The following is a 19,931-nucleotide window of genomic DNA, read 5'->3' as shown; positions in this document are numbered from 1 at the left end:
TGACATATGTGAGGTCTAGTACCCGTGTTTACATTGTGAAAAAGTATAAAAATAAAACCAAATTTGATTTCAAAGAACCTGCTTTCATATTGAATATAGGGATACAAAAATTTGATATTAGAATGATGCAAAATGGACTGAAAATGATATAAATATGAATAATGGATAAATTAGATAAAGCAGAAACCCCATTTAATATACTACTACAAATCCATTTAGCCCCCTTCGAAGTTTATACGATCAACCTTTATATACGTATTTTATATGCGCCCAGGGCATAACTTACGACCCTTGTCCTAATTGCTTTGGTGGACGGGAGAGGGGGGTTGTCATCGTAAAATACATAATTTCCAGACCTATTAATTTCTTTAAAAAAACCGGCTATCTAAAAATTATGGTTAGATATGTTTGGGGAAATGATGGGCTTAGGAGCAGAGATAATATGCTCTCCAATTACTGTTGATTATTTAAAGGGCGCTTGCCCTTTGAACTTTAATTTAAATGAGCTCTTTTCGAGGTTTCTAAGACAAAATATTATTATCTCATAATTTCTACCAGATGTATACAGGAAAAAACGAGGTGAGGGGGGTATTCCACCTTCTCATTACTCTATATCTAAAAATGGGCACTGGAACTTCTGAATACTAATCCAATAAATTTCTATCGAATTTAATGGGATTGCCATTTTTGTATATGTATTATATATCACCAAAGTATACCCTACAAAAAATCATAAATTTTCCTAGTATAAATCTTCCTAGTTAACTCTGAGGGCTCTGAAAGAAGGTCATGCTTAAAGACATATTTTCTGGGCATTTCATTTACGTTGAACGGACTGGCTAACTCGAAATTTTAATCATATGTGTCAAGGAAAATGGTGAGTATGAGAGGAATGTTAGTTGCCCTCCAATTACATTCGAATATTAAAAAGGGCACTTAACCTCTCAATTTCCAATCGAATGAGCCTTTTTCGATATATCTACGACAACAAATGGCCAGCCCAAATTTTTTATCAGATTTAGTTTCGGAAAATACGATGTTTTTGGGGGCAAACCAGAACACTCATCCTAACATGCCCCCAAGGCATGCCTGACAACCCTTGCCCTGATGTTTTAGGGGGGTAGTCATCATCAAATACATAATTTTAGGAACTTTCAACTAAGTTGAACAAAATGATTATCTCTGAACTTTGAATGGATTTATTTAGGTAAATCGTGGGCGTGAAAGGGGGGTTAGATGCCCTCCAATCATGTTTGAATATTAAAAAGGCACTAGCTCTTTCAATTTCAATCAAAAGAGTCCTTTTCAAAGTTTTTCCGACAACTCATTCGATACAAAGTGATTTGGTCAAAATCCGAAAAAAAATAATAATACATTGCACCAATCGCTTTTCACTTTGGTGGCACTATCTTGCTGCCTCTGATTAAGGAGAGAAAAAAGTTTTTCAACTAAAAGTATCGACCTACTTAAAAACAATAAATATTTTTTTCCATATATGAGGGAGCTTTTCCCTCATAAGCCCCTATCTCTTTACTCTAAAATTTTACTTTTCTCCCTTTACTTTACTTTTCTTACTCTAACTCTTTATTCTTTCTACTTTACTTTTTCTTTACTTTTCTTAAAATTCTCTGCTTAAAATTAAGGTTAAATATTTCCTAATAAAAAATAATGGAAAGTGAACGCTTGATTTTCAAAACCTCAGAGACTATATCGCTGCGTATTGGCTTTGTCCTTTCTAACATATTTAAAAGACTACGGAACCTAATATCCAAAGTGTTGTTTTTTTTATTCATTCTAGACCTTGCAATTAAGGATGGATTTTAAACATGTTACTTCTACATTAATTCATCTTGCATGGCGTCAGAAAAATGTGAAAGAAACTTCCTGCTTTCTAAAAGTAATTTCAACACCTCCCCATCCATTTTATAACTAACATTAGAACAATTTCATATTTTTTTTGTGGATTCTCTTTGGATCTTCTTCAACCTTTTGTTTTCCCAGGTGCTAAGAACCCTGTTCGTACTTTCACCAGTGCAATTTACTTTTTAGACTAAAATACTTTTTTCACACAATCAAAAATTGTGCATTCTTATTATAGCGACGTTAATAGACAAAATAAATATTTTTCACGACTACAGTACAAAATTTAGGCACATTAGGGTCTCAGGACTTAAAACCCATAGAAGGACTCCTACCATTCTTTTTGTTCGGCATATTTGACTAATTTCATGCACTCGGTTACAAAAAGTAAAATAAATATAAAATGTTTTTAGGACAGAGGTATTTTCAATATTTCTCTAGCCATAGCCTCCCTTGAAAATTTAAATATTACAGCCTCAAAAAAAAAATTCAAGAGAAACCCTTATATCATTAAAAGATTTTTTCTTTTCAAGCATATTCCTTTTTAAAGATTAATGGTCACTTGAATCATTGATGCGAAACTTGTTTTTACTTGTTACTCAAGCACCATAGTTATCAATTAGAAATTTTTGCTATTGTGATTTATTGATTCTCTTAGACAGTTATTTTACGATCATTATTTGAAGGACAGACATACTTCAGGGATAAGGAAGAAAAAAACACTCGTTATTCATGAGGGTACAGCATCCGAAGTAAAATGAGGATTTTGCATAACTATGCCTAATATAGTATCATTCGTGAATAGTTGTTCGTCATAGCACACTCCAATGCAAATATGTTTTTGCATGCTTCTCCTTTTTCATACAAGATAATACAGATTCTTCAGTTAGAGGTGCAATATAACTTATGATCCAGTTATTCCTAATTAAAATCCTAATTAAATTCAAATTTAAGTTTCAATTTATTCCTAATAAAATCCTAATTCCCAATAAAATTTTCTTCTGATCTTGAGATAGCATGATAGGGCTCAGAATAGATTGTTTTTTACTTTCAAATTATAGGTTTATTAAATGAAAATCGAAATATTTCGAGGGTTTACACTTCACAATATCAGGCTTTAACACTCAAAGAAATAATTGGGTTTTTGTTGTGTGCTGTGTTGTCGTTTTTATTCTCTGTTGTGTTGATTATGGTATTGTTAATCGTGTATTAAATATTTAACGGTTTGATTATAAGATGGATAATGATTATCATTGCGTGTGATATATTCGATATGATATTGTTATATTAGTTTGTTTTTTATTTCTATTTCACTGTTACGCAGTGCTCACGATATATTAACTGAAATTTTTTTTCCCTTGAATTTTTTTAGATAGTGACCAACTTGATTAAAATCAGAAATCATGGTACATAGTTCTTCAATTTACTCAATTGCTGCTTTGTTTGTTTGAGAGAATGAATTTTTTCTTTTATTTTTCAGTTGTTTGCTAGTACCCATCGATGGCGGTTCATATTTTTTGTATTTTTTGCAAATCTCAAATATTGGCGAAAAACTCACTTTATATTTTTTAAGAATTGTATTTTAATTTTTTTAGTTTTGGGTCTTTTATTTAATTTTATTTTATTTTTATGTGTTTTTTCATTGGTTTTGTTGTACTTTCCGTGTTTTCTTTTTGGTGTTTTCCTTTTCCTTGATTATATTACTTTGTTCGCAATGAGAATGAGAGGAGGATGTTATCTCAAAATATTCGCTTTCTGAGTTGTCTTCAGTATTTTTATTTGGGCTTTAAAAACCCCATATTTGATCGTTTTCTTTCTTTATGTGATGAGTTACATGAGGCAGAAATCCAATTTACTATACTACAACCAATTCAATGAGCCCCCTACGAAGTTTTTAAGATCATATTTTCGCTATATACTTTATACTACCCCAGATAATAACTAAAACCAATGACTTAAGAGCTTTAGTGAGAGGGGGGGGGGTTGTCATCTTCAAATAAATATTTTCAAGAACTTTCAATTACCTAGAAAAACAGACTGTTTCAAAATTTGTATTATGTGTATTTGGGAAAATGGTGGGCGTAGGAGCAGAGGTTAGTTGCCCTCCAATCACTTTCAATTATGTAAAAGGGTACTATTTCTTCGAGCTTACAATAGAATCAGCTCTCTTTGAAGTTTTTAGGATAACAAAATGACCATCTTAAAATTTTATCAGATGAACTCAGGAAAATACGAGGTGGGGAAGGGGGTATTCCACCCTCCAACCAATCTTAATCTTAAATAGGACAATAGAACTTCTGTTTGCCAACCCTGTGAATCCCTAGCGAAATTTATGAGATTGTGCTTTCTAAATATATTCTGTATTTTCCCAGGGCATAAGCTATAACCATTGCCCTCTTGCTCCTGGGTTCTGAGAGGTTCGTCATCCTTAAAGGCATAATTTCCGGGACTTTCATTTTCGTTGAACGAAATGGCTGAATCAAAATTTTGATTAGTAGTATCGGGGATAATGGTGAGAATGAGGGGAGGGTTAGTTTTCCTCCAATCAACCTCGAGTATTAAAAAGGGAACCCCGTTTTAATTTCCAATCGAATGAGCCTTTTTCGAAATGTCTATGACAACAAATGGCCAACGCAAAATTTCTATCAGATACACTTTGGGAAAATACGAGGAAAAAAATTCGAATCTCTAAAACTATACAAAAACTTCTGATTAGCAGTCCAATGAGCACCTTCCGAAGTTTATACAGCCACCCTTTCAATATATACCTTATATCCCCCAGGGCATATCTGAACACCATTGCCTTGAGGGTCTTAGGGGCTTGGCATCCTCAAATGTATAATTTCAGGACTTTTCAACTACGTTGAAAAAAATAGTTATTTAAAAAATTTGATTGGATGTGTTGGAGGGAAATTGTGGGTGTGGGAGGAGAGGTTAGTTTCCCTCCAATCACTTTCAGCTATTTGAAAGGGCACTATCCCTTTGAGCCTACAATCGAATGAGGTCTCGTTGAACTTTCTAGGATAAAAAATGACCATATCAAAACTCTTATCAGATGAACTCAGGAAAATACGAGGTGGGAGAATGGGGTATTCTAATATCCAGCCACTCTGAATCTTAAAAATGGCAAATTAATAATTTCTGGGTCTTCAATTTACGTTGAAGAAAATCGCGAACTGAAAATTTTGATTAGATGAGCCAACAAAAATAGTGAGCATGAGAGGAGGGTTAGTTGCCCTCCAATCACGTTCGAGTATTAAAAAGGGTAACTAACCATTTTAATATCCGATCTAATGAGCCTTTATCGAAATGTCTATGACAAAAAATGGCCGACTCAGAATTTATATCATATACACTTTGGGAAAATTCGAGGTGTGTGGGGAGGGGGCCCACCCTCCAATCACTCTGAGTTTCAGAAACGGCACTAAAAATTCTAATTAGCAATCCAATTGGCCCATTCCCAAGTTCATACTATCCCCCTTTCTATCTATACCTTATATACCCACAGAGCATACCTGAAAACCTTTGCCCTTAGGGTCTTATGGGGTTTCCGTTCTCAAATACATAATTTCACGACCTTTCAACTAACTATGGCTTTTAACTAACTATGGTAATTTAAAAACTTTGATTTGATGTGTTTAGGAAAATCGTGGGCTGGAGAGGGGGGTTAGATGCCCTCCAATCACTTCTGACTAATTCAAAGCGCACTAGTTCTTTCAATCCCTAGTCGAAAGACCCATTTTCAAAGTTTCTATGACAACTCCTTCAATACGAAGAGATTTAGTCAAAAAAATAATACATTGTGCTTGTCAATCTTCACTTTGTTAGCACTATCACGCTTCCTAAAATTAAAGAAAAAAGAGTTTTTCAACTAAAAGTAACGACCTGCTAAATAACTTTAGATTTTTGTTTCCATATATGTGGAGACTTTCCTTTCATAAGCCCCTCTCACTTTACTCTAAAGTTTAACCTTTCTCCCAGTTCCTTCAGAAGGAACTCAGAAGCATTTTGGTTGTTATATTGGAATAAAAACTTTACTTTAACGAGCAAGGAACTTAAGAGCGTACAACCCCATTCATATATGGAAAATTTTTTTGTCTTTTATATTATATTAGAACTCTCAGTTTAAAAAAACCAATCTTTTGAAATTTTAATATCTTATTGTTAAACAGATCACACCAGAAAAAAGGATCCCTTAACATGTTTTCAGTTACCCTCTCCTCTCCTCACTCTGCACCCACCGACACTCTTTCATACTAGATGATTGAAAATTATACCTGTACCATGTACACAATCGTTTACATTTTGTGCACTATACAGATTGTTTACACTGTACAAAATTACAACAAACATAACCTGAATCTACTAGGTCCCTCCTAGGACACTCCATACGCCCCACCCCTCATCTCATCATCAATAATAAACGTATACAATTAAAAACTGCGTGTAAACTAGAAAGAATTAGACAATAATTCCCAGAGAATCAATTACGTTAATTACTTATAGGAATCATTACACATATGAAAAGGTTTGCTCCCTCCCAAAGACCTCGTTTTAAGTTTTTTAGTGAATTAAAAAAACTTATTATTCTAATTATACGGCCATTGTGTTTTAGGAATTGTTCTTATGTAATTGAGAAAAAAAGATTTTGGCGTAAAGAGTAGGGTCCTGAGGAGAGGGCAGCCCCTTTCATATACGTAAAAAGTTCTTTTTCGTTTTAAGTTTTGATATTGTTCCTTACTTTATTTTTTTTTTCTTTTTTCTTCCTGATCGTTTTTAAATAACACGGGGAAATTCGACTCCCCTTCCTGCAAACTTAATTTCATGTAAAAGCAACCCCCCTCCAGGGAAAATCTCTAAGATAATATTCTAGCTGAAAATTCTACCCTGAAAATTTCTTGCTGACGATCTAGTTGATAGACTTTTATTAGTACATTTTTATTTGAAAAAGAAATTAACATCTGTCTTTTAAATCGTGCCAATAATCGCCATGTTACTGGTAAAGTTTCCATTAAAAAAACAAAAAAGTATATTTTCCAGGTTTTTTAGTTAGGAGGAGGAGGAGGGTATGAAGAAACCTGTAAAAAAAACATCAAAACTGTGAAATTGTTATACTCTTTTGATGATTTCAGGGAGTATTTCTGGTTTACTCTGTAAGTATGAAAGTTGAGAATAACATTAAACCCCAGAATGCGCAATATTTATTTCGTGCAGGAGAGGGAATTTGCCTTCCTCATCCATTCCTTTACCTCGAGATCGCAAAACTCTTGAGTGTCATAATTAGATCCTAGCTAGAGATCTCTAGTCCCTTTTTAAAGTCTAAGAGAATTGGACACCAACCAGTTACGTGCGGGTGGTATTTTTTTGCAAAGGGAATGGTTTTATTTACCACAGGGGTATATTCCAGAGGGGAGGCATCTTCAGTTGAGTTTATTTTCTAGGGCTTTTCTTAGGAGGGGTGTAATTTTCTTTGGGGTGTTTTTTACGGGGAGCTTTTCCAGGGGAGGGGGGAAAACCTAGCCACAGTTCTTTAAGGCATTTAGAATCAAAATTTAATTATTTTAAACATATTTTTTATTTATTGATTACCCAATTAAAGTTATTGAAAATATCTTAGATGCAGGATTAAACTACGAAAACAAAACAATAATAAAAAAATTCCTCTTTATTTAATTGTTCTGGCAATTGAAAACAAAACCTTTCCAGCTATACCATGGAACGCAAAACTCAAAGACAAACATGGAACAATTTTAAGGAAACATAATCTTTCAATTTCTTTCAAAAATTATCTTAAAGTTGAGCTTTTTTTTCAATCCTCGAAATAGTAGAACTGACCCTATAATGACATGTGGTGTTTTACACGGTCACTTGTTTGCAAGGGAAGTTTCAAATTCAGAGGATCAGTCACAGCTATGGGAACGATTGATAGAACACAATATTTTAACAGCTAAATTCCTCATATTTGAAAATGAAATATACATGGAAATTTTGATTTTCGTTGCTCGCTACATTTTTGGCATTACAAATTATTTAGTTTTTTTTGAGGAGGCAACTTACATATCTAAACCAAATAAACTACCCCATGTTTAAAGAAGCAATTAAACTAAAAATAAAATACATGATTTTTGCTTCCTTTCGTTTTGCTAGCTGACTTTACACATGTTTTTTTCAGGTATTTCTTTTTTGTTCATTATTTTTTTTTCTTTTTAAAACCTTCTCTCTTTATATTTTACACAATTTTATATTTTATTCTTTCTTTGATTTTCCATTCCATATCTAGAAATCCGACCATTAATGAGAAATAATCAAGGCTATTGTTGATGTTCTTAAGTCTACAATGCCTCTGCAAAATAAGTCTTCTGTGTATTTTTTTTGCAAAAGCCTTCAAGTTTTTAACATAGATTAATAATTTTGGAAAAAGCTCTCGTCAGAATATATTTTCGTCATAAGCCAAATTTCTTATGTCTCATTGATACAAATAATTGGTCCTGTTAATTTCAGTCCGATTTAGGAAAAACTTACTTTATCAATTTCACTGCTCGTCCGTGGGGAATTTTTTTGGTTGGAGAGGAATATCTAAAGTCAAAAAGTCTAAACATTGCCATAGAACAAATTATTCAATGTTAATTCACAAGTAATTTTTTTAACAATCTTAAAATTCTCTTCTGAAAATAAAATTTAACATTTTTGAATTAAAAGAAAATGGAAAGTGAACGCTTGATTAGCAAAACTTCACAGACAATATCGCTCCATATTGGCAAAAACTTTTCTGACATATTTACAAGAAAATTGAGCCTAAGAGCCAAAGTATTAGTTTTTTTCATTCTAAACCTTGCAATTAAGGATATATGCATTTTATACATACTGATGCTATTTCAATTTATCGTGCATGACGTCAGGGATGTGTGAAAGAAACTGTAGCCTTCCTACATTTCTGAAAATAATTTCCACACTTCCCAACCCATTTTTATAAAAGACATCAAAACCCTCTTAATTCAATTTTTATATTGTAATTAACTAAACTTTCTCAAGAAACTGTGGTAAAATGTCAGTCTTTTGCGTAAATATTGGGGTTTGAGGAAGGAGTAGTATCCTACACATATGGCATAATTTTCGTTCATAGTAAGTTTCAATGTTAATCCTTACTTCTAGTTAAGAAAAACATTTATTATCAAATTGATTTTTACCGGTTTATAAACCATTCCTAAGAATATCCTTACCTGCCTCCCCCTCCCTTTTTGACATTCTCCTGGAAAATTCTTCGCAGAAACTTTTCTTCCCATAAATAATTCAAGACAGCTCATTGAAATGAGCCACCATTTTATCTTCCATGACCGTTAGTTTGATTGGATTACCCTGGAGGATATAAAAGTAACGCATAACCGTAATCTGTCTTCTGGTAAAAGGTACAAATGTCTAACAGGCCTAATGCTGACAACCCTCTTGTCTTCTCAAAACCAAAACATGATTTTTACTTCACTGAATAACACAAAACAAATGGCAACGGATCATCAACTTAATTGTTTATTAAGGTCGAAAAGTCAAAATATTTATATTATACTCTATTTATAGCAAAATGAAAATTATTTTCGGTTCTTAAGAAGGCATGAGGGTGCTTAGAAACAATTGTTTTAATTTTTCCAATGAAAGGTTTATCGAAGAAAAAAGACTTGCAAGAATCACATTTTCCCCAATTTAGGGGCAGCAAAAAAACTATAAGCTTGTTGGCTTTCAAAAGGTCATATAAAAATATTATAAGCAGCGTTACGCTATAATAACTGCCAATATCATTAAATCTTTTAAAGGACTTAAATCAACTGGAGATTAAAAGTTCTCAAATTTTTTTCCAAGAGTAAAAAGTGATTGAAGGGCAAGCAGCCCTCCTTCTAAGCCTTTTCAGTTTCCAAAAACATTCAATAAAAATTTTAGATATTCATTTGTCTGACACACTTCAAATTAAAAATTACATATAAATAACCGAGTTAAGCACAAACAAGCAAAAATTAAAATCAATACAGCTGAAAAAACCCGTGCCTTCTCAAGAACAGACTTTAAGACTCGTAAGTCATTTAGAAATAAAGGGAAAGAGCATGTTGGAAAAACATATTTGGTTTTTCCAATACGACACCGGTTAATTTGTTTTTGCTCTTAGCAATGATATTGTTTTTGTTCATTTGTTCGCACCTAACACAGTTTTCACCAATTTATTGGGAGTTGAAAAGCTATAGGCATATTGTTAAGTTGTTCTTGCTCCTAGCAATGATGTTTTTTTTTGTTGTGGGCTGTGATTTCTTTTTTATTCTGTTTTGTGTTTATTATCATATAGCTAGTCTGATTACGGTGATTACGTGGTTTGATTACGTCATTGATAATGATTTTGACTGTGTATGGTATATTCGTAATGATTTTTGTTATATTAGTTTTCTTCTTTTTTTCATTACTTCGCAGTGTTCACGATATATTAAACTGAAATTTTACGGTCGTTTTTATTCGATAATGACCAGCTTGAAAAATATACAGTCCCCCAAAAATGCGACTCCTTGCACGAAAAATTTTACAATATCGGAAGGGAAACCTACATTTACTTCCCCTGTAAACTTCTTGTTGACTTCTTTAGTCTCATCACTCGTCATTAAACAAACATTTTTGTATAACTTTCACTGTGTATTTAAAAAAGAACAAAAATAAATTTAAAAAGCAAAACTATTTCTGCAGAGTGATAGAGCACAGTGAAAATCATGAACAAAAAAATTTATTGCACTGCCAGTTTGTTTTATACAGACCCTAGAGAAAGGAAACCATGCCCAACAGACACCACTATGATAATATCCACGGAGGAGGTAAATGTGTTCTGTTTTTAAGCCCGTCTAAGGCCAGCCTCCCAACCACACAAAATTTCACCTAGAAATATATAATTTTTTGGTCTCATAAGAAAGTAATCTCAGAGTTTTGAGTTGACTGGAGTAGTAAGGGGTCTACACGACCGACCATCCTAAGGTAAATTACTTCCTTATGTCATCCCCGATGTTTAAACAAATCTGACCATTCCTAGTGAAAATTATTTCTTTTTTCCAAATAATCAGCATGGAGGACCAATTAAATCAATGCATTTCCTTATGGAGATCCAGTTGTGTCTATTCTGATAACTCTGGAAAACCAGTAGTATCCATACCTATCCTGCTGGAACAGAGTTTTTTTCTATTCCCTGGACACTCCCATCTAATAATATGCCCCTGACGGTACTCATTAGCCAAACTTTCAATTTTTCCTCTCTACTTTCCTGTAAATTTCTTATTAGATATATGATTGCTGCAAGATTCGATTCCGTCTCTTAAGCACAATTGGATAACAGGCTAAGAAATTAGTTGTCAAATCGCTTGTTTTAACTAATACCTTTTGAAGGTTTCTTAAAAGCTCAATAAGGAATTAAGCAAACCAATTCTCGTACAAAATCCACAGGAACTGTATGAACTCTTGGCAAAAATGATTACGGGCATTGATTTGTAGATTTTACCATTAGAAAGATGAAATATCAGCATATTGCCTAAGTTCTTTAAGAAACTTTAATTTTAGTTTTTACTAATAATGACGTATACAGTTAATATACATCTGATTTTTTTAATAGTATTGAATCATTAAATAATTTGGGTTTTTATTTTCCAGAAATAGGAGCATATTGGTTGAAACACATTTAATATTTTTAACAATATTAGACAAACTCGAAGAGGAATGAATGTTTGTCAACAATTTCATGTTAGTAAGTGTAGGGTTAATATGGATATAGGAAGATATCAGTTTTCATATTATTGAACTTTATTTGGAAATTGATTTCAAATCGAATAAAGATTTGATTTCTAGAGTTTTGTCTTGATTTCTATATACAAGATTTGATTTTTAAGGATTGTCCTGAATTTCTAAGTATTGAAATGTTGGATTTTGTGAGTTCGTCTGGATTTCTATTAGTTGCTTTTGATTTCTATGGGCTCGCTCTATATTTTTACATATAAATTAATTTATTTCTTCCGTTTGGTCTTGATTTTTAGACGTTGGCCTTGATTTTTTCGCTTTGATCCTGATTTTTATGTATTTGTCTAGATTTCTATGGGCTGGTCATGACTTGGTTGTATTGATTTTGATTTTTAGAGGTTGCCGTTTATTTCTTCGGATTGGTCTTGGTCTCAGAGGTTGACCTTGATTTAAATTTTTTTTTTTATGGTGTGGTCTGGTTTTCTATGCATTGGTTAGGATTTCTATGGTTCAGTCTTGATTTTTATATATTAGTTTTGATTTATGAGGATTGTTCTGGATTTTAACATATTGATCTATTGATTACATCGGATTGGTATTGATGTCTAGGGTATCGTCTGAATGTCTACAGCTGACACTAATTTTTATGAATTCATGTAGATTTCTATATATTGGTTATGGTTTTTATGTATTGGTCTTGATTTTATAGGTTTTTTCGATTTCTACAGTTTGGTCAAGATTTTAATGAGTTTTCCTGGAGTTCTACGGCTTGGTCTTGAAGTCAATGGTTTGGTCTGATTGTCTAAATGTTTTTGAAATAAGAAAAAGGCTCAGTCAAGAAATTCTTATAAATTATGTCGTATGTCAACCATATTTTGTCACAGGCTTGAAATTGCCATAGAACATCAATATTTAACAAAGAAATAGCACTTTTCAACTGTTCAAATAAAAAATTTGTAAGTTTAGTTTATAATTATAGTTTTTTATAGAAAAAGGTAGAAAAACAAGTAGGTGAAATAATATGCGCAAGAATGGTGTCATCAAGGCTGTTACACTGTGCTATCCTAGCCTCTATTTTCTTATGTCATCAAAAGAAACGCTGCTGGGAATTTTTTCATCAAGCTGTAACGATCAATTCGAGTATAAACATACATTTTGGCAGCAAAATGCTCAAAAATGTCATATGTGTGGTTTTGTTTGCTAGAGGGTGTCGTTTATACGCCAATGAGTGTCACATGCTGAGAATTCTAAACGAACAATTTTGCAGGAAAATGCTCAGAAATTGTAATCTGTGTGATATTGCATGCTAGAGGGTACCTTGTGTTAGCCATTGAGGGCCACGGGCTTGAAATTTCCATAAAAAACATCCCAGTTTAGCAATGAAATGCCAAGTTTCCGCTGTTAAAAAAACTGTCATTTTTACACTTTATAAATTTATTTTTGAGAGAAAATAATGAAAACTGTTAGGTGCGATAATCTGCACTTGAAGGTTGTTATTGGGGGTTGGGAATTGTTTCAAACTGGCTTTAATTTCTAGGAGTCATAGTAAGAAACGCACATGAAGATTTTTCTCATTAATTTTAATAGATCGACTCTAGTGTAAACAAGTATATTTGTAGGATATTCCTGAAAATTGGTATATATTGATAATGCTTGATGAAGATTTAAAAGTCGATAAATATTAACAAAAATCACACCATAACCTTCAGCGTATCAAAGAACCCTAATGTAGAAGTTTCAAGCTCTTATTAATAGAAGTGTGGAATTTTGTATTTTTGCCAGAAGGCAGATCACGGATGGGTGTTTGTTTATATTTTTATTTTTTTCTGGTTTGTTTCTTTCCCAAGGGTGATCATATCGACCCAGTGGTCCTTTAATGTTGTTAGAGGGCTCATTCTATTTGAAATGGAAAGTTCTTGTGCCCTTTGCATGTGACCAAATAAATTGGAGGGCACTTAGGCCCCCTTGCTAATTATTTTCCCAAAGTCACCGGATCAGAATTCGGAGATAGCCATTTTATTCACCATAGTCAAAAGGTCTATAATTATATCTTTGGGGACGAATTACTCCCCCAGAGTCCCCGTGGGAGGGGCTACAAGTTACAAACTTTGACCAGTGCTTACAGATATTAACGGTTATTGAGAAGTGTAGAAACATTTTCAGGGGGATTTTTTAGTTTGGGGGAGTAGTTGATAAGAGGCGATATGTTGGGGGGACTTTCCATGGAGGAATTTTTCATGTGGGACAACAATTTCCATGAAGGGAGCGCATAATTTTCTAGCATTGTTAAGAAAAAACTATGAAATATATATATATATATATATATATATATATATATATATATATATATATATATATATATATATATATAATAGATTTTTAAACAATGAAGTAAGGAGCAGCATTAAAACATAAAACGAACAGAAATTACTACGCATATGAGGGGTTCACCTCCTCTTAATACCTCGCTCTTTACGCTAAAGTATTTTTAGTTATTTCAAACATTTATATTACGGTCTTTGTTGTTCAGGGATCATTTTTAAGGAACTATGACTAAATTTTAGCTTTAGTGTAAAGAAAGGTACTGAAGAGGGGGGTGAGCCCCCTTATATACGTAGTAAAAACAGGTGAATACAGAAGTTTGTTACGTAAGCTAATTCGTAAGTTACGTATATCTTTTACTAATAAAAACGTTTGTAAAAAATCAAAAGTTCTAGTTGCCTTTTTAAGTACCCAAAAAATTGGAGGTCATCTAGGCCTCCTCCCCTGCGTCTTTTCTTCTCAAAATCATTCGATGAGAACTATGAGAAAGCCATTTAGCCAAAAAAAATTGCAAATTTCGTTTTAATTATTCATCTACAGAGAGCCCAAATCAAAATATGCATTGATTCAAAAATGTTCAGAAATTAAATGAATAAAAACAATTTTTAAACTGAAAGTAAGGAGCGACATTGACTTAAAACGAAATAAAATTACTTCGTATATGAGAGGGGGTAAAATTTTTTACCGTTCTAAAAAGTAGAGTTGAGAGAAAGAGTCAAACTTTAGCGTGTAGAGTGGATCGTTGAGGATGGAGCAGCCCCTTTCATATACGAAGTTATTTCTCTTTGTTTTAAGTTTTAGCATCGCTCTTTACTTTCAGTTAAAAAAAAAATTCAATTTAATTCTGCATCAAAAAGGCATTTGCTGGGTCGCCTAAAAAGGGAAAACTCCCTTAAAAGTGCAGAAGTTTGAAGAAAATAATACCATGAAAATCAGTGTTTATAAAACCTACTGAAGTGGTTCAAAACTCGTATCAACAAAAATATGGGTTATATAATAATATGGGTTATATAATAAGGTTGCTTTTCCTTTTCCCTGCATCAGTTTCCTGAATTTTCCCGAAGCAACCGACCCTACTTCCCAAGACTGCTCTTCAGTGACAGCCATAAGGCTGCTGGAAAACATGACATCCCAAAATCAAAGGATGTGGAAGAATTTTGGACACGTGATTAGCAAGCCTCAAACCCAATTTCCAAATATTCTTCTTCAGTGGTAGCCATAAATCTGCTGAAAAGCGGACGTCCAAAAAGCCAAGGAACAGGAAGAATCTTGAGCACTTGATTCACATGCCTCAAACCCGATTTCCCAAGGATATTCTTCAGTGGACACACTAAACCGCGGCCACCAAACACATCTAAGCAATTCCAACGCATCAGTTCATCCCAGTTGGGAAGACAATTAGGCGGCAGTAGTGATAAGAAGTCGGGAAGATCTAGCGGCACGGGAGGATCTTAGATATAAGGTAAAAGCCTTCTGGATATAAATAAAACAAAAATAAGCATAAATATAAGAATGGATAAAACTTTTAATTAAGATAATAAATAAAATATTTAAATCCTAATATTTTTGTTTCACATCTCAATACCTTTAATAACGAAAAGAGAAAAAAAATGAAAATAGAAGATACAGTTTCAACTGAACATGCTATAATACTGAAATAAAATGTTACAAAGAAATAACTTCAATAGATCATTTTTTTGGAAATTTTAAGGCGACACAACTAAAGAAATTATTTATGAACAGTTTAATGAATAACCTGAATAATATTACACAGTTCAGATCCCTTAGAAAGGATCGAACCAGGGTTACTACTCTACCAGAATAGAACTTGATATTTTACCAGCAAAAAACATACTATTTTAGGGTGGATTTGAATCGCGGGTTGCAATTTGGAGGATCCGTCCATTTTCCATCCCCTCGTACCAATCTGCTTTTACCGACTAAATAAAGTAGAACTGGGCAGAAATGATTCCTTGCTACCTGGTTATTATGTTTCCGAAAAATTCCCCAAAACTTCCAGTTTATTCAAACCGTTTTTAAAATTTCAAAGGATATTCATTCAAACCATTTAAACTCAATAAAATTTTTCCAAATTTATACAGACTATTAAATTGGAAGTTTAGAATTTCAATTAACATTGCACTATAAAGCAAACCCTTTTAGAATCTCCCAATTTTAATTGCATCTTCCAAGATATCGTTAAAATGATTTAAATTCCAAAAACACAAAGCGTCTGGAAACCTTGCTTTTCGCAAGTAACAATATCTGTATGAATCGGAAGTCGTCTTCCCAGATAAATACGCTAAGGTGTATTTAGGTGGAATACACAAATACGAAAAAAATTATTCATATAAATTGAGCTAGGCTATTATTCATATATAATAATTTATAGAAAAATCATTAAGACCTTGAGATACCAGGGGGTCTAAACTTACCTTTATTAACCTTAGCCTGACAAAGATAAACAGTTCTTTTATTCAGTGGTATTATCGAACCTCTTGAAGTTTGTCCAAAGTATCCCTGAAAAATAGGAAAATAGTGGTCTTAAATTTACATTTCCCTTTTCAACATCCCCCTATTTCCCACAGAAACTTTCTGACACCCCCCCCCCTCAGAGTTGGATCTATGTGCATCTACGGCTTATATTATGTGACTATTCCCTCTCTTCAAGTAGAGCAAAGCCATCGAGTCCCCTTTAAGAGTCCTCCCCATGCATAATTTCATTTTCTTTTATATTATATTTTCTGTTTTCCTTTAAGTTACAGTCTTAGCCTTCTCGATATTGGGAAATTATATTGCTTTGCAACACTGGTGCCAAGGCTCCAAAGAGTGATATCAAGTGAAAAATACTATGATTCCAGGAATTTGTAAATTCTTATAATTCGCCTACTGTAAAAGTACTATTTTCTAACATATAGTTCAAGTCACTTTTTTGGGGAAAAGGAGCAAAATACTGCAAATGCACTGCAGACGGCAACACTGGTTTTTATGATTTCAAAATTATAAGTTTAGACTATACTAAGGGTTAAATTTTGAGTTCTAAAGAATTTTCAAAAAATTTGGCTATTCATCTTCTTCAAACCAATCGTAAACTTATATGCCTCTTGGCTTTTCAGTTGTACAGGACCGTTTTGTACTACTCCGCAATTCAATTCAAATTTTTTCTGAGTGTTCACAGAAGAGTATGTGGAGTTATATCTTGATATTAATTTGAACAAGTCGAAGATAGTGCGCTTTAAACCAATAAAAGTGATGTTATGGAGCCAAATGTTCCGTTCCTTCTAACAAACAGTATCAAAATCCTTGAAGTTACTTTCTCCAATGACTTCAACTTTGCCGCACATATCGAAAACGTGGTTAAAAGTGCAAATACTAGTGTACAGACTTTAAACGGTATGCGTAGGTTCAGTGCGAACACAGATAGTATTAACTATGCATACATTGCGTGTGTCCGCCTCATTCTGGAATATGCGTGCCCTGTTTGGGTGCCATCAGCATTTAGAAAAGTGCATCTTTGGCAGAAGCTTTAGTCGGTTCAGAAGCGAGCGGTATCGATCATTTTGGGCTGCCGGTACATCCCCTACGAATAGGCTCAAGAAGTGCTTGGACTGTTATCACTCCAATACCGGTAAAAAACTCTGATAATGAGTTTTGGAAAGTTCTTACTTTCTAAATCTCATCCCCGTGACATTCTACCTGATCAACCTCTACCATCAAGAACGAGAATCCAAGATAAGTTAATTCCCGTTAAAGCAAGAATCAACCGATAAGGTAATTCTTTCGTCTCGGTTTTCGTCAAAATGTACAATAAGAGTTAATATTTATAGTTTGATTTATATTTAAAAGTGTAGTTTGATTTTGAATATATTGTAAAGAAGCACAAATCACCGATAGTCTCAATTTCTAAGGTTTGGTCAAGATTAATTGGAGTTTGCGTGGCTTTCTACAGCATGGTCTTGGTGTCTATGGTTTAGAGTACGTTTCTATATGTTGTGGATATAATAAAAAGTCTTTTTCAAGAGATTTTTTTAAAGTGTGTAGTAACAAAAAAAAATACCTTACTTCATATCAAAAATAGGGCATGGAGCTATATCTGAGTTTACTCTAAATCTAAAGGGTGATGTTTTCCTGTACATAGCCAAAGCACAGACACACAAACGCTATATCTAAGTTTTCTCTAAATCTAAAGGTTATGTTTTCTTGTACATTGCCAAAGCACACAAACACAAAAAGGTAAAGTATTTGAAAACCAAGCACATTAAAAGTATCTTAAGTAATAAATATTTCGTAATCTTACTTAAGTATCAAGTAATAAGTACACCCTAGAGTTTTTTCTTAAGTGCAAGTACAAGTAATGGAAAATTTTAGTTAAGTAATGCTTCAAGTAAAAGTACTTCAAGTAAGTGACAGCACTGGTAGTATGTCAGCCATTTTTTGTCACAGTCTGTGAATTGTCATAGAACATCAAAATTTTACAAAGAAATAGCAAGTCTTAACTGTTCAAATAAAACTTGTCATTTTTAGTTTATAAATATATTCTTAGAGAAAAAGGTTGAAAAACAAGTAGGTGTAATAGTGTGTGCCAGAATGGTGTCATCAAGGATGGTATATTGTGCCACGCTATCTTCATTTTTTGAAAGGAAACGCTATTGGGAATTTTCTCATCAATTTGAACCGGTCAATTTCAGTATAAATAAAATATTGGCAGCAAAACGCTCCAAAATACCATATTTGTGATATTGTTTACAAGAGGGTGTCGGTTGTACTCCATTGAGTGTCTCAGGCTGTGAATAACCATAAAACCTATCAATCTAAGAAAACAATGGCATGTCTCCACCATTCAAATTAAAATATTGTTATTTTTTTGTTATAAATACATTTTTGAGAGCAAAAGGTGGAAAAACCCTTAGTTTTGATAATCTGCGCAGGAATGGTATCATCGGGGCTGGTAAATTGTGCTTCACTGGTGTCAATTGCTTAAATAAGAGTCTAAATTCAAATGGTCTCAAACGTCTCAATTGTCAGAATAAATTTTAATCAGTGGTATATTGGTTGCCAGAGTACCGTGTGTCAGCCGTTTATGGTCACGAGATTGGAATTGCCAATGGCCTACAACTTCGCAGTCAAGCAGAGAAATGGCAAGTTTTCGCTGTTGAAATAAAGACAACTGACATTTTAAACTTTACAAATTTATTTGTGAGAGAAAAACTGAAAAACTGTTTGGTGCGATAATCTGTGCTAGAAAGGTGTTATTAGGGGAGGGCATGGTGCCAAACTTGCCTCAATTGCTAAGAGTCATCGTAAGAAACACTGACGGAGATTTTTTTTTCATTAAGTCTATGTGATTGTCTCAAGTGTAAACAAATATATTTGTATGGAATGCCCGAAAAGTGGTATATATTTGACAATACCTGCTGGAGAATGCCGTTTTTCATCCATTCAGAATCAGAGGCTGGGAATTTTCATAGAATATCGCAGTTTAGTAAAGAAAAAAGGAATTTTTCACTGTTCAAATTAAGGCAATGATAATTTTTTGGTGTATAAATTTTCCTTTGAGAGAAAGAGTTTTAAAACCCTTTGGTGTAATAACGTGCACCTGAAAACTATCATAGGAGGAGGGGGGGGGGGGGCTTTTGTTGTACATTATGCCAGGTGGGCTTCAATTGCTAGGAGTCATCAGAAAAACGCAAACGGGGATTTTCTGCATTAAGTGTAAGCAATCAATTCTAGTATATTCAAACATTTATATAGTAAAATTCCCAAAATTGGTATATATATGATACTTCCTGCGAGAGACTGCCATGTGTCGGGCATTCAGTGTCACACTGGGAATTGCTTGTACTATCATGTTTTACAGCTTAAAGTTAAAGTAGGATGTATTAAAGGAATTTTTATACTTATGAGAGTTTTATCTAAAACTCAGTCAAAGAAACAAGGTATTTTCATTAAAATCTCTCAAGGAAATCTTAATGTCACTTAAATGTGTCTCTAACAATAACCTT

The 19,931-nt window shown here is 33.3% G+C and overlaps 1 long non-coding RNA gene across 1 annotated transcript in view; it reads left to right on the top strand.

Moving 5' to 3' along the window:
• Positions 1 to 12,572, top strand: part of LOC136034188 (uncharacterized) — a 33,366-nt gene extending 20,794 nt beyond the window's left edge. Inside the window, exon 2 of the long non-coding RNA XR_010619130.1 lies at positions 12,317 to 12,572. This is a non-coding gene — a long non-coding RNA (uncharacterized LOC136034188). The remainder of the gene's footprint in view (positions 1 to 12,316) is intronic.
• Positions 12,573 to 19,931: the final 7,359 nt, after the last annotated feature.

This window comes from Artemia franciscana, chromosome 12 (assembly GCF_032884065.1).
Source record: "Artemia franciscana chromosome 12, ASM3288406v1, whole genome shotgun sequence".
Lineage (NCBI taxonomy): Eukaryota > Metazoa > Arthropoda > Branchiopoda > Anostraca > Artemiidae > Artemia > Artemia franciscana.
This window is presented reverse-complemented; position numbering and strand designations above follow the sequence as displayed.